At 49.9% G+C, this 12943-nt stretch overlaps 1 protein-coding gene and 1 long non-coding RNA gene across 2 annotated transcripts in view; both read right to left on the bottom strand.

Annotated features, from left to right (window-relative positions):
- Smad3 (SMAD family member 3) overlaps positions 1-12943 on the bottom strand; it is a 102226-nt gene that overhangs the window by 42437 nt on the left and 46846 nt on the right. The gene's annotated exons all lie outside the window — the stretch shown is intronic.
- Positions 4274-11353, bottom strand: LOC109701516 (uncharacterized). Its single transcript, XR_002213820.2, has 2 exons — positions 5434-11353; positions 4274-4502 (listed from the first exon to the last, which is right to left on the bottom strand). It is a non-coding gene; the product is annotated as an uncharacterized lncRNA (long non-coding RNA).

Here is a 12943-nt window from a genome sequence, read left to right as displayed (position 1 = left end):
TGAGAAAGCATGGGAAGTGGCACAGGTGACATGAGCTGCTTTCACACCAAACTCTAGCACCAGCCAGCCGCAGGGTCTCCCTGGCTGGGGAGCTGCTGTGTTCTTAAGTATTCCGTAACACACCTTCATTCCAGCCCCAGCCAAAAAGGAAGTCTTATGTTTAACCCTCAAAGTATTCTCTTCCCAATACACACTGGGCTAGAGGCCAAGAAGGAATGACTTCCCGGACGGAGGAGGGCAGCAGAGTCCTTCTTACCTGCTGGTGAAAGTTCTGGCAGGGGCAGACAGTGCGGAAAGGCAGGGAGGAAGCCAAGTATTGCCTTGACATTTTATCAGAAAACCTGACATAACTGGTATCACAGGGCATCTGAGGTGCGTTTTTCCCTGAATGTGAAGAAGAAGAAGAAATCCACTTCTTGACATCCTTAAGGTTCATATGAATTTAATACCAGGCCCTCTTCTTGTCACAGGTGAGCACATCACACAGGAATTGCTGCAGCTGCACCTGGTTTCTGGGCTTCTTTGGTAGCTGCCTCAGGTGCCCTAAGCCACTGCATCGGGCATCGGGGGGAGGTCGCAGGCGGCAGGACCTGCGTCAGAAGCACCCTCTGACCTTCCATCTTTCAACGGCAATTTTGTAAATGGCCCAGTGAAGGTGAAAGGCATTCACAAATCTTAAATGCTAAAAAACACATTTTTAAAAATTACTGTTTTACATCCTCCCTGATGTGGCCCAACAGCCTTGGAACTGGAAGGTTCGTGGGAGGGTAGTCACCTCTGGTAGGACAGGGGTGGAGGGTGGGTTTGAAGGGTTCATCCAAATCCTAGGCTGGGCCTGGAGATAAACAAAAATGATGGTGCCCACCCTGTTAGAATAGTCATCATTAGCAACACCACTAACAACAGGTCTTGGCGAGGATGCAGGGGGGAAAAAGGAACCCTCAGGTTACTCCAGAGGCACCTGCACATCCATGTTTATTGCGGCACTATTCACAATAGCCAAGTTATGGAAACAGCCAAGATGCCCCAGCACTGACGAATGGATTAAGAAAATGTGGTATTTATACAGAATGGAATTTTATGCAGCCATGAAATAGAATGAAATGTTATTATTCGCTGGTAAATGGATGGAATTGGAGAACATCATTCTGAGTGAGGTTAGCCTGGCCCAAAAGACCAAAAATCGTATGTTCTCCCTCATATGCGGACATTAGATCAAGGGCAAACACAACAAGGGGATTGGACTTTGAGCACATGATAAAAGCGAGAGCACACAAGGGAGATATGAGGATAGGTAAGGCACCCAAAAAAACTAGATAGCATTTGTTGCCCTCAACGCAGAAAAACTAAAGCAGATACTTTAAAGCAACTGAGGCCAATAGGAAAAGGGGAGCAGGAACTAGAGAAAAGGTTAGATCAAGAAGAATTAACCTAGAAGGTAACACCCACGCACAGGAAATCAATGTGAGTCAATGCCCTGTATAGCTATCCTTATCTCAACCAGCAAAATCCCTTGTTCCTTCCTATTATTGCTTATATTCTCTCTACAACAAAATTAGAAATAAGGGCAAAATAGTTTCTGCTGGGTATTGGGGTGGGGGGAGAGGGAGGGGGCGGAGTGGGTGGTAAGGGAGGGGGTGGGGGCGGGGGGGGAGAAATGACCTAAGCATTGTATGCACATATGAATAATAAAAGAAAAAAATTAGAAATAAGGGCAAATTAGTTTCTGCCGGGCATCGAGGGGATGAGGGGGAAAGGGAGGGGTCGGGGGGGTAAGGGAGGTGGTGGGGGAAGGGGGGAGAAATGACCCAAACATTGTATGCACATAAGAATAAAATAAAAAACCAAATGATGGTGCCCAACGTGACCTGTATATACCAAGAACTATCTGAAAAGAGGCACAAGCTCGACCGAAGGACATGGCAAGAAATCACAGGAAGACAGGAAGGAGGAAGGGAAGGCTAGCCCTACTAAGTCACATTCCAGTTGCCTGGAGAGCTGAGTAGGGCTGGGCCTTGGGGGAGACAGGTGACTACTCACACACGAACCTGGTCCCCTGGGTGCAAATACAAGTCTTAGAGCTACAGAGCAGCAGTGACTGGAAAGTGCCCTTCCCAGCCTCTCCCTCTTCTTCACAGACTCCCACCCATGACCCACCGTACCAGCAGGCTCAGCCCTGGTGTCCTCCAGGGCAGCAGGGTCCCAGTAACCAGAATTGAGCACAGGGCCATGAGCAATGCCCCTGCCTCACCTATGCAGGGGTTTTCCTCCAGGAATGTGGCTTGCTGTCATCGTAGGACTCAGCACCCGACCCAGGAGAAGAGAAAGCCTGAAGAATCTTAATGGCTTCTAGCTGGCAACCCCAAGGACTAATGGGGAGACCTGCCAAAGAGAAGAGGGGCTATCCCCTGTGTGGGGCTTCCAACTCCCCATCTGCCACGCCTCCTAGCTGCACTTTGGGCTTCTGCCCAGGGTACAGGGACTCAGCGTTCATGTAGCTGGAGGTCACAGAGCAAAAGGCAGGGGACCTAATGTCAAGCAGCACAGTCTCATCGTGAGTGTGCCAGCCCCTAATAATTCTCATTTCCTTGTTAGCAAGAGGAAAGCCCTGAAACATGAAGAGAGGGGAACCCCAAAGGAACCACAACCCCTTGCGAGCCTGTTCCACACTCGCCAGGAAGAGACATCCTGGCCTGCCATCCTGACCCCATGGATATTCTGATGAGATTATCAGGAAAAATCAAACCTGAGAGAAATTAACACCCCCAACACAATTGGTAACGGCTAAAATTACACTTCTTAAACATTTGTTGAAAATAAGAAGCAGACTGGAGTAGCATATTTCTTGGCAACATTCAAAAACTGAAAATTTGACCCAGGAAAAAATAAACCTCACAGAAGAAAAAAAAGTCCAACACAAAATAAAACTGAGAGCAGCTAAAACTGCAGACAAAGTCACTGACTAAACACTAATGAGAGAATCCAATAACTCAGAGATATGCAGGATTTTCCCAGGAAAATGGGTCTAGGTAGAAATAATGACACAAGAGAAAATTCCAGAGTGGCAGAAGCTAAAATCAGTACCAACAAGCAAGTCAACAGACAAGATGGAACCAGAGCTGGGATATGACTCAGTGAGAGAGCACCTGCCTGGCATACACAAGGCCCCTAGTTTGATCCCCAGAACTGGGGAAAGCAAACAAAAATGCCAGAATTCCAGCAAAATGCTCATGGAAAAGAAGTGATCCTAATGAGGTTCATTTCAGTTGAAAAAATTCAAATGTGAGCTGGGGTGTGGCTCAAGCGGTAGAGCACCTGCCTAGCAAGTCAAGGCTCTGAGTTCAACCCCCAGTATCTCCAAATAAATAAACAAAGGAATATACTTCAGAAGAGCATTTCTGTCATGCACAGAAATGGCTGAGGTATTAAACTGACTCTCAGAACCCATGCCATCTGCTTAAATTGCCCAGACTGTGAAGGAAACAGGAGCCTCTACTGGAGTCAGGCGTGGTAGCACACATCTTTAATTCCAGCACTCGGAAGGCTGAGGCAGGAGGAGCTTGAGATCAAGGTCAGACAAGGCCACATAATAATGAGACCATCTCAACAAAGAAAAAAATGTTTACTGAGTGAAAACAGTAAATGGAAAATAGGCAAACCCATGAGAGCAGCTGGTCTTTCCCTTACTCCTTAGCTCCCTTGGAAAAGGAGCTGAGCCCCTCTGTTTGTACATGTCACCAGATCCAGAACAGGTTGAGGGGAGGCTTAGACCCCACCCCATGAACACACCTCCTGGGAAAACCCCACGGAGGAGGGCTTTTGGTCTCAGCCCTGCCTACTGGCCTGACCTCAGGCCAGTGACTGCTCCTAACCAGCTGTGAGTAGGGGGTGGCTGCCACCAGCTTAGGGCAGCTAAGGAACTGCTGCCCTAAGCAGCAACTTGCTAGGGAACTCCCAAGACCTAGCAACTTGCTAGGGAACTCCCAAGACCATGGTGCTGGCTCCCCACTTGTAGGAAACCAGGAGCCTCCACCTTCTGCCCTTAGGGTGATGGAAAGGAAATACCTGTGAGGGAGAGGTTAGGGTAGGAGGGCAGCAGGTAATTTTAATCTTTATTTCCCTGTTCTAAATTTTCTACAATAAGCCTCTATTGTTGTTGAGATCAAAGGGGAAAGAGCACTAAACAAAAACAAAACAAAACAAATACCTGTCTAGGAATGAGGGCCTCTGGGATATATTCACTCAAATGAAAGGTCCAGATGATCCTGGAAACTCAAGATGGCAAATCTCAAATTTATTTGCAATTAAGTGGGAGATGGGGAGTGAAGTTTTAAGTCGAAGGCAATGAACTTACAACTGCGACTGACTTCCCTCTGGGTTTGGGTGGGCTGAGGCAGCTCCCCTCTTCCTGGATATTTAGGCTGCTTCTCCCAGCTGCTGACCATTTGGCTCTGGAGGTTCAAACACATCCCTTCCAGTTATGTGGCTTCACCAACAATAGGCTGCCAGAAAAGTGGGGAGGACAGATAATAGGAGGCCTTGCTTATGTTTTTAGTAATGAGGCAGGCATTACAAAGGTGGAAAACACCAACACCTGTTAGCTGTGGTAACCTGAGTTTCCGTGTTTTTATGCTGCAATGAAGACGCATACATTTGCATGCAAATAGTCGTCCTGGAGAAAGTATCTGACCCAGCAAGAGGCAGCTGAGAAAACTGAAAGGACTTGTTGGCATGTAAACACTTAGGAAATTCTTGGCTTGAGAGTAAGTATGCAGCAACATAGTAACTTGGCCCTGTCTTCTCATTTTTTGTTAGTATAAGGAAAGAGGTTATTTTTTAAGTGAGTAAGTGGAGGGAAAGAAGCTACTATTTGGAGAGGGGTCTACCTGCACTTTGTAAGAAGTGTCCGGTGTCAGCTTGTCTCCTCTAACAGGAAGGTGAATGGGCATTATGAGCCCTTCCTTTCCCAGAAGAGCAAAGTGAACTTCCAACAGGAGGCAGGCTGGACTCAGGCCCAAGCAGGAGGCCCAGGGGCGAGAAGGGCTCCTGGGGCCAGCCTCTCCAACCTTCCATGGGGTCACTCTCTCCCCTCTACCAACCCACCTTTTGGCCTTCACAAGTGCCTGAGCCCAGATTGCTGACCCCTGGCACAGAGAGCCTTCCCATGGATAGCCCTTCCCTGCCATCTTATCTCCTTCAGCTCCACAACCAGGCCAGCTCTGTCGCCAACACCTGCCCTGCTCCTGAAAAGTTCCTAGTGACCATTCTCACCTCCATTCTCGTGCACAGCCCACTGGACACACCCATGCCACAGGACACTGGCAGGCTCTAAAAGGCACCTGGCTTCAGATGCAACCCCACTTCCATCCCTCACCAGTTCATGACATACCAGCTATTTAAGCCTGTGTCCTTGTCTGTAGAGAGGGCCCTTACCACTTGCTGCCCAGGTAGCTGCCAAGGGTGCAGTACCCAGCACACACATCGCTCTCCGCAGGCCTGGCACGGTGCTGCTCATGAGTATTACTGCTGGTAGGATGGTCTTTAACAACACATGGAAGGAAACCCAGCTCTCTTCAATACGCGCCTTCAGGCTCTTTGCCAGCTGGAGGCATGCCTTAAATTATCTCACTCCTCCACACGCACACAGCCTGGTATCATAGGGAACCAAAGAAAATCCTAGGGGTGGGCTGCGGTCAAGTTCATCAAGGAAAGGGAGCTGGAAAACTTGAAAACAGGGCACTCTATGCCCTCTATGGTAGCCGGTAGGCAGGAAAACATCACATCAAGGCCCACGAACTCTGCGCACTGGCTTCCTTGGGTGGCTGGCCCTGTCTGTCTCACACACACACTGTCCAGGGAAATGACATCAGGGCTTTGCCTCAAATGGGTTAGGGACAGCTCTTCAAAGGCTTTTCCTGCCTCCCCATGGTGGCTCCGTGACAACTAAGGCCCAGATGATCTGAGACCAGGGAATCACAGGGATAGCAAACCTCTACTAAACACGGACACATACTCACTGCTAATTAGCTTTGGGCTGATTTCCTTCTCAGAACAGCAGATTCCCTGGCTTAGGGGGGAGACAGAGGGCAGCCATAGAAATAACCATGCTGCTTACAAGGAGACCACAGCTCTATCCTGTGGCCAGTGTGAGGCTAGGTGGGCGCCAGCATATCTGAAACCCTCAGTGACTGATCACCGTGTTCCCTCTTCTCCACTGAGGCATACCACTTCAGCAGGGAGCATTTGGAACCTACTGGAAACAGGAAAGGCACAGGCATCTGAGCATGCAAAAACGCAGTGGCAGCCAGAGCCACTGGCCATGGACTCAGAAGGGTGGGCTCTGGTTCCAGTTCTGACCTTACTGCTGTGTGACTTTGGCCAACCCTCCCTGAATCTCTCAGTTGCCTCATTCAGAAAATGGGAAGGTTAGAACAGGTCATTCTAGAGAACGCTGTCAGTTTTCAAATTGTTGGAAAACTGCTCTCTTCTGGGGAATATCTGAGTCTGTCACAGACTTGAGGGAGACCAAAGCAACTCTTCAGTCCCACTCCCATCTGCTTTAGCAGGAGTTTGGTGTCTGTTTCCCTAAAAAGTCCTCCCAATCCTTTTCTAATTTATAGTTAATTATAAGGAACTGTGCTTACATTCATTTTGGGCTCACAAATGGAAAATACTAATGACTTTGTAAATTAATTTCAGATTTGGCTCCATAGTTTCTGGCATAAGATCATACTTGTTTTCCTTCTCATTGTTTGTCAAGGCAAATAGAAACACAGCCCTCCCCCCAAAAAAATGCATTAAAAATTCCAATTAAGTTTCAGTGTTGGCATCTGGGGCAACACTATCTGGGGCCCTGAGTGAGGAAGACAGGGCTCTAAGCTGCGAAGTGCCCGGATGGGCTGAATGGGACGTGGTTTTCCCCTGGTGAGAGGACAGCGGGAAGGTCTAGAGGGCTTTTCCCATTTTCAGCAGTTCAGCAAATGTCGCTGAGTTCACCATTCCGTCAAATCAGATTGTCACAGTGACCTGCACGGAGGAGAGGCACACCCCACACCGGGGAGCCCAGGGTCCCTGGTGCTTTGGCGTGGCTTCTGCATCCTGGGTGTGACATTGGAGGTGCCATGAACTTGCTGGAGAGGCAATTACATGACTGAGCAGGAGGGCGAGAAGGTGAGGACATGGTCAGAGGAGAAACCAAGAAGGAAGCTGCTGCTCTGAAGGAGAGAAGCCGACAGACAGAATGTCCTGCAGGATGTGAGGCTTAAGGATGGGCTGTTTAAGGATGAAGTCACAGGGAGGCCGGTTTCTGCTCAACCCCAAAAAGCTTATTACAGTGAGAGAAACACACAGGCTGCTCAGAGTGCTGGGCCCGACAGCCTGCCCATGGTAGAACGCTCAGGCTTCCTGTCATTCAACACAGAGCTCCTGAGGGGCCACTCAAACCTGTGCGTGAGTTCCTGCTCCGGACATGCAAATAGGGCTCAGAGAGTTGTGTTATGGCCCAGTCACAGTGAAGGCACCGGGAACCCACCTGCTCTTTCCCCCACAGTTCTTCCTACTCCAGAGCCTCGGAGCCCCTGCCTCTCAAATCTGACGGTCAAGTTTGGGAGTCCTGCCTTCCAGCTCCCCTCTCCCATTGCCCCTACAGGAAGCACCAGCTGCCCATTCCAGGGGTGTGCACATGTAGAGGGGGGAAGGTACCCTGCAATGTGAATGCTCCCTGATTTTCTATCTCAGACAGGGCAGAACAGTGAGGTGGTCCTCTTCCAAGCCCCCTGGCTGAAAGGACAGGTCATTCCCACAAGTGTTTAATTCTCTGCTTTCCCTTCTGGTGGGACAGGGTGAGGTTCCCAGCATGGGAAGCTGCTGCTCAACATGAGGAAAGACACTCCTGTAGAATCTGCAGTGCAGAGGCAGCATGGCTGGTCTCGGGACCCTGCTTCTCCTTCTCAGCGTAAGAGCCTTGCTACTTATCTCCAAGACCTCCACCTGTCATGAAGTCCTTGTTTCTAAAGTGTGGGGGCTTCCAATGGCCATCAGTTTTGACAGGTTCTCTGCAGGTTAGCTAGGCAGTCCATTCCATGGGGGATGACTGACTCTACTAGCCTAAGAAGGCCCACAGCCTCAGCCTGCCCTGCATAATGAGGGAAGAGGGCCAAGGAAATGCCCTAATGGGGCATTCACACACTGTACCTCTTTGTCCTGCTTATGTAGTGTTCATAGCCAGGCAGGGTCCTGAGAACAGGCTCCCAGGAAGGCTGATTTCTGAAGAAGAGTATGACGGGCTACCCCTTCCCCTGTTTTACACCTGCAAAGCTGATGCACAGACAAGGCCTCACGGGAAGGTACAGCAAATTTCATGGCAGGACCAGCACTTAACCCCATTTCAGAGGTGAGGTAACTGGCTCAATCAGGGCTCTGGAGGGATAGGCTGGAAGTTGCATCACCTTCAGGAAGTTACATTACAACAGGACTGGGTGGGATCTCTCAAGTACTATGACCTGCACCCTGCACAGGGCCTGGCATGCAGCAGTGTCAGCCACCAGTCAACTTCCGGAGCATTGTGACTGCTCTTAAAACAAAACAAACACATTGAAAACAAAAGCTCAGAAAAGCCTCAGAACAGAGTTCGACGCCTGCTGGTGGATGGCTGGACAGAAAGATGGACAAGTGAGTCAAAGCCCCTTAGTCCTAAAGTCCCACCTCTTCCAGTCAGTGGTCATCTGATCCTGCAAGGGACCACCACCATGAGCTTCAGCTTCCTGCCCTATGCAAAGGAACAGTGCTGAGCACTTCAGAGGCTCCGGCAGGATCATGCAGGACAAGGTGACCACCAGTGTTCTTGGCCAAAGCACGCAGTCAGTAGACATGTGCTGTGTGAGTGGGTAAAGGAGTGAGTGCAGGACATACACTGCATTCAAGTGCCTGCTCAATCCCAGCCTCCCCACATTCTTAGAGGTTCCCAAGCATAAAGTCCCAGCTGCTTGGAGCCTCACCAAGAGTTGGGCATTCCCAGGTGGCAGGGGGAGCACAGCCCTGCTCCCTGTCCTCTATAATTGCTGTCTGCCACCCCTTCTTCCACCGCTACCACATACACCACCAACTACCACCAATCCAGCTCTGCCAAATCCAGTGTCTGCCTTTTAGGAAGAACTTGAGAGTAAGTGGGATGTGGCTTTTATATAAACACAGCCACAACCAAAGCAGGCCCAGGCCTCCTGAAGTGGTATCTTAGCCCTGCTGATAAGGCACGCTGGCACTTTCCTTGAATACTCAGCCTGAGTGGCTCTGTGCAAATCCTTTCTCTCTGAGCATGGCAAGGAGGACAGGTGAACAGAACACCCTGGCTCTGACGTCAGCAAGCCCTGGTCTAAATCCAAACACTTCCTCTGACTATGTGGCCTTGGTAAGTTTCTGCGGTTCTCTGAGTGACTTGGCCAAGTCTACCAGATGGTCAAGAGAGAAAGGTGGGATCCAAACCCAGTTCCAACTCCAAGTCTAAGCTCTTCACTGCCCATGTGACAAAGCATGCAGCCCACACCCTGTGTCCTCTAAATCATGCAATCCTAGAGATGCCTGACATCTCATCCCACCCCCACCAACCAGGCCAAGGAATGACAAACCACAGAATGGAGCCCATGTAGAACCATATCCACGTCTGGCCAAGCCTTGGCTAGCTCAGAATTAGTCACATTCCAAAACGGGTGAGTGATAGGGAAGGTGACTTTTATTTTGTTGCCTTTGAACTTCCTGGCCACAGTGCAGGCAGGAACCCAGAAATAGACAACCGATGAGCAACACAGATAAGATTCTTTCTCAGAGGAATTCATTAGCGAGGCTGAGTATTACCACATTTCAGAAGCTCAGCTCCCCTGACTCCATTAAAAATAGCCTCCCTTGTCACTTCCAGCCCCATGGCCCTCTGGGCTCTAGCTGTCTACTCTGGCCTTGGACACGAACTTCATCATCACCTGTGAAGAAAGGCTGACACAGCATCTTGTGGACACAAGTGTATGTGGTGGAGTGGGAAGTAGAAACCACCCAACCGATAAAGAACAGCTTAAAGGTACAGACACAGTCCTTCACCTTCAGGAACTCCAAGACTGAAACGAAGGACATGTTTAATGAGAGGACATGTGCTGCATAAAACATGTTGCCAAATGGGGCTCTTGTCCAGGTGGAGGCAGAGGCTGAATGACTCCTGTCCTCTGTCTACAGGCTGCAGCTCAGAGAAGTGAAAGGCTGAGTGAGCAGCAACCTGGGGAGGCTCAAGGAGGGCGATGTACCAGTGGAGGACCAGGACACAGACAGGACCAAGGTCATACTAGCGGCTGGTTGTCAAGCCAGTTACTTACCCTGCCAATCTTCAGTTTCCTTTTTTAAAGGGGGAGGGACAGAAAGCAGAGAAGGAGGGGACAAAAGCACAATGCTAGTAGACGGTTCCCATTTGACCTCAGACAGGGTAAATATTTACTCATCCATTTGTGAACCTGGCTCTGGGAGCGTCCTCGGCTTGGCCACCTGGGTTTATACTGGCGTCTAGTCTTGATCTGAGGCCAAGGCAACCCATGGCACAGTGCCCAGTCCCCTACTTTGTCTGAGAACTAAATTAATCCCACTTGATGGCAGTGGAAAAACTGACTGCCACAGTGACCCTGCCACTCATGCTCAGACACCAGGCAGTAGCAGCAGGCAGGGCTGCCTGCTGAGCACCTTACCTTGAGCCAAAACCCAAGACGAATGTATAGGTAGCATTCGTCTTCTCATGAGGAAGCTGCGAGGGAGCTTCCTGCCTCACCCTCCATTCTATGGATGAGACTGAGCAATGTCACATGACATACAAAGTCACAAAGACAGAACCAGACCCACCACACAACAAGAAAGTCTGCCACACTGCCCAAGGAGCTAAGGAAGGCTGGTTCATTCAAAAAGTATTTACTTTGGTCTCCTACATGCCAGACACTGTCCAAGGCACTGGGGAACAGCCACGGACAAGACAGAAAAGGGCTATTCTTGAGGAGTGGGCATTCAACAGGAGGAGAGGGGCCCCAAACACATTATGATGCTTCTGTGGGTGTCACAGGATTGCTGTCTGAGAAGGGAGGTTATAACAGGGTCAGCCTCTGGACCACTTCAACATGAAGATCCAGAAGAATCAGTTTAAAATGCGGGTTCCCGGCCACATATGGGAATGTCCCCCTAAATCTAGGGAGAAGCAAGGAACAGACATCTGTGGTAGTGGGCCAGGAGAAAGGAGGTCCCAGAGCCCTGGGAGTCTGAGGTGCAGGTACAGTGCTCTGGCTTTGCCCCACTACTCAAGAAGCAACAGAGGACAAGAGTCGCAGTTGCAGTCTCCTCACCTGAAGCAGAGTCTCAGAACACCTGGCCTGACCCACCTGGCAAGATGGCACCACAACCCAAAGGAGGCTGCGAAGAGAGCTGTCAAGGCTGAACTAACGTGAGTTGTGTGCGTTCTAACACCAGACTACTGGCAAGAGAAAAAAAAAAAAAAAACAAGCAGTACCCAGGGACCCAGGCTGTCCTTCAAAGGTATTTTCTCAGCAACCCACACCCCCACATACCCACCCTGCCAAGTAAGATAACTCTTACTCAAGCCCATTGCTCAACACAGCCTGTGTGTGGGTTTCCATGCCGCCAGCCCATCCTGTGGGAAGCCAGCATGTGGGGTTCCTGGTTAAGCGAGTGGCTGCAATAAATTACCCCATGGCCGCGGCTCTTGCCCACATGTTGCTCTTCTGGTCAGTGCACTTGAGTGGAGCGGTGACCTAACCCAGCCCGAGTCAGCCCTGCAGCAGCCTCTTCTGTCATCCTCCTCCAGCAAGCACAGGCTCATATTTCAGGCTGTTCGCTCCCTTGGGCATGACTCAGAGGAGTCAGTTGTCTTTAAAAAAATGCTTTTCATATTTCAAATCAAAAATAAATACCACGCACTCTGGATGTGAGCCATCGCAGATGTCTCTTTAGAGCTATAAAAGTGAAAAGGCCCAAGGAGGCCAAGAAAGTGGTGAATTCTTATCATCTGTGCCTACTGCCTTCACCTGCAGTGGGCTAAGGGAGCGGGCCTGAGACTGGGTCACAGGGTGACACCTGGCATGCCAGAGACAGCAAGGACAGGGGTGCATGCATTCACTGGGACAGCAAGTGCTCCTTGGGGTCAGCCCCACAAAAAGACAGCATGGATCTAGGCAGACACAGGAAACGTCACCTCACAGAGACTCTCTGCACATGTACCTAGCAGGAATTCTTTCTCTCTCTCTTTTTTTTTTTTTTTTGCAGGACTGGGGTTTGAATTCAGGGCTCCATGTTTGCAAAGTGCTCCACCGCTTAAGCCTCATCTCCAGTCTATTTTGCTCTGGTTATTTTGGAGATGGGGTCTCGCAAACTAATTGCCCAGGCTGGCCTTGAGCCACAATCCTCGCAATCTGTCTCACAAGCAGCTAAGATTACAGGCACAAGCCACCAGCACCTGGCTAAGCAAGAAATAATTTCTAAAGAAAGAATCTGCAAGGCTGAGGTGCAGGGACACACATCCCGTGGCTGCTGAAGAGGTACAGCCCAGAAGTGGTCAACAGAGGCACAGTGATAGATAGACCCAGCCTCAGGCTTTGGCCACCTGCCACAATTACTCCCCTTTATCCTCACCCTCTGACCCTTTGACTTCCCAGATGAGTGCCCAGAAGGAGAGAGCCTCCTGATTACACAGTCACACGTTGCTTAAAGACGGGGATATGTTCTGATGCCTGGTTTGTTCTCATTTTCTTGTGCAAACATCTGATTTCGGGTGCACTGCCACACACCCAGGTGGCATGGTCCGTGTGTGTGCACGTACATTAGGTACAGCGTGTTGCTCCATGACTGTGATGAGTAAACTAACAAGATGAAGTAAAGCACAAGAGAAACGATGCAGTTAAGAGACATGGAC

Source organism: Castor canadensis, chromosome 2, assembly GCF_047511655.1.
Source record: "Castor canadensis chromosome 2, mCasCan1.hap1v2, whole genome shotgun sequence".
NCBI lineage: Eukaryota > Metazoa > Chordata > Mammalia > Rodentia > Castoridae > Castor > Castor canadensis.
The sequence above is the reverse complement of the archived record's forward strand: the minus strand, read 5'-3'. Positions and strand labels throughout refer to the sequence as shown.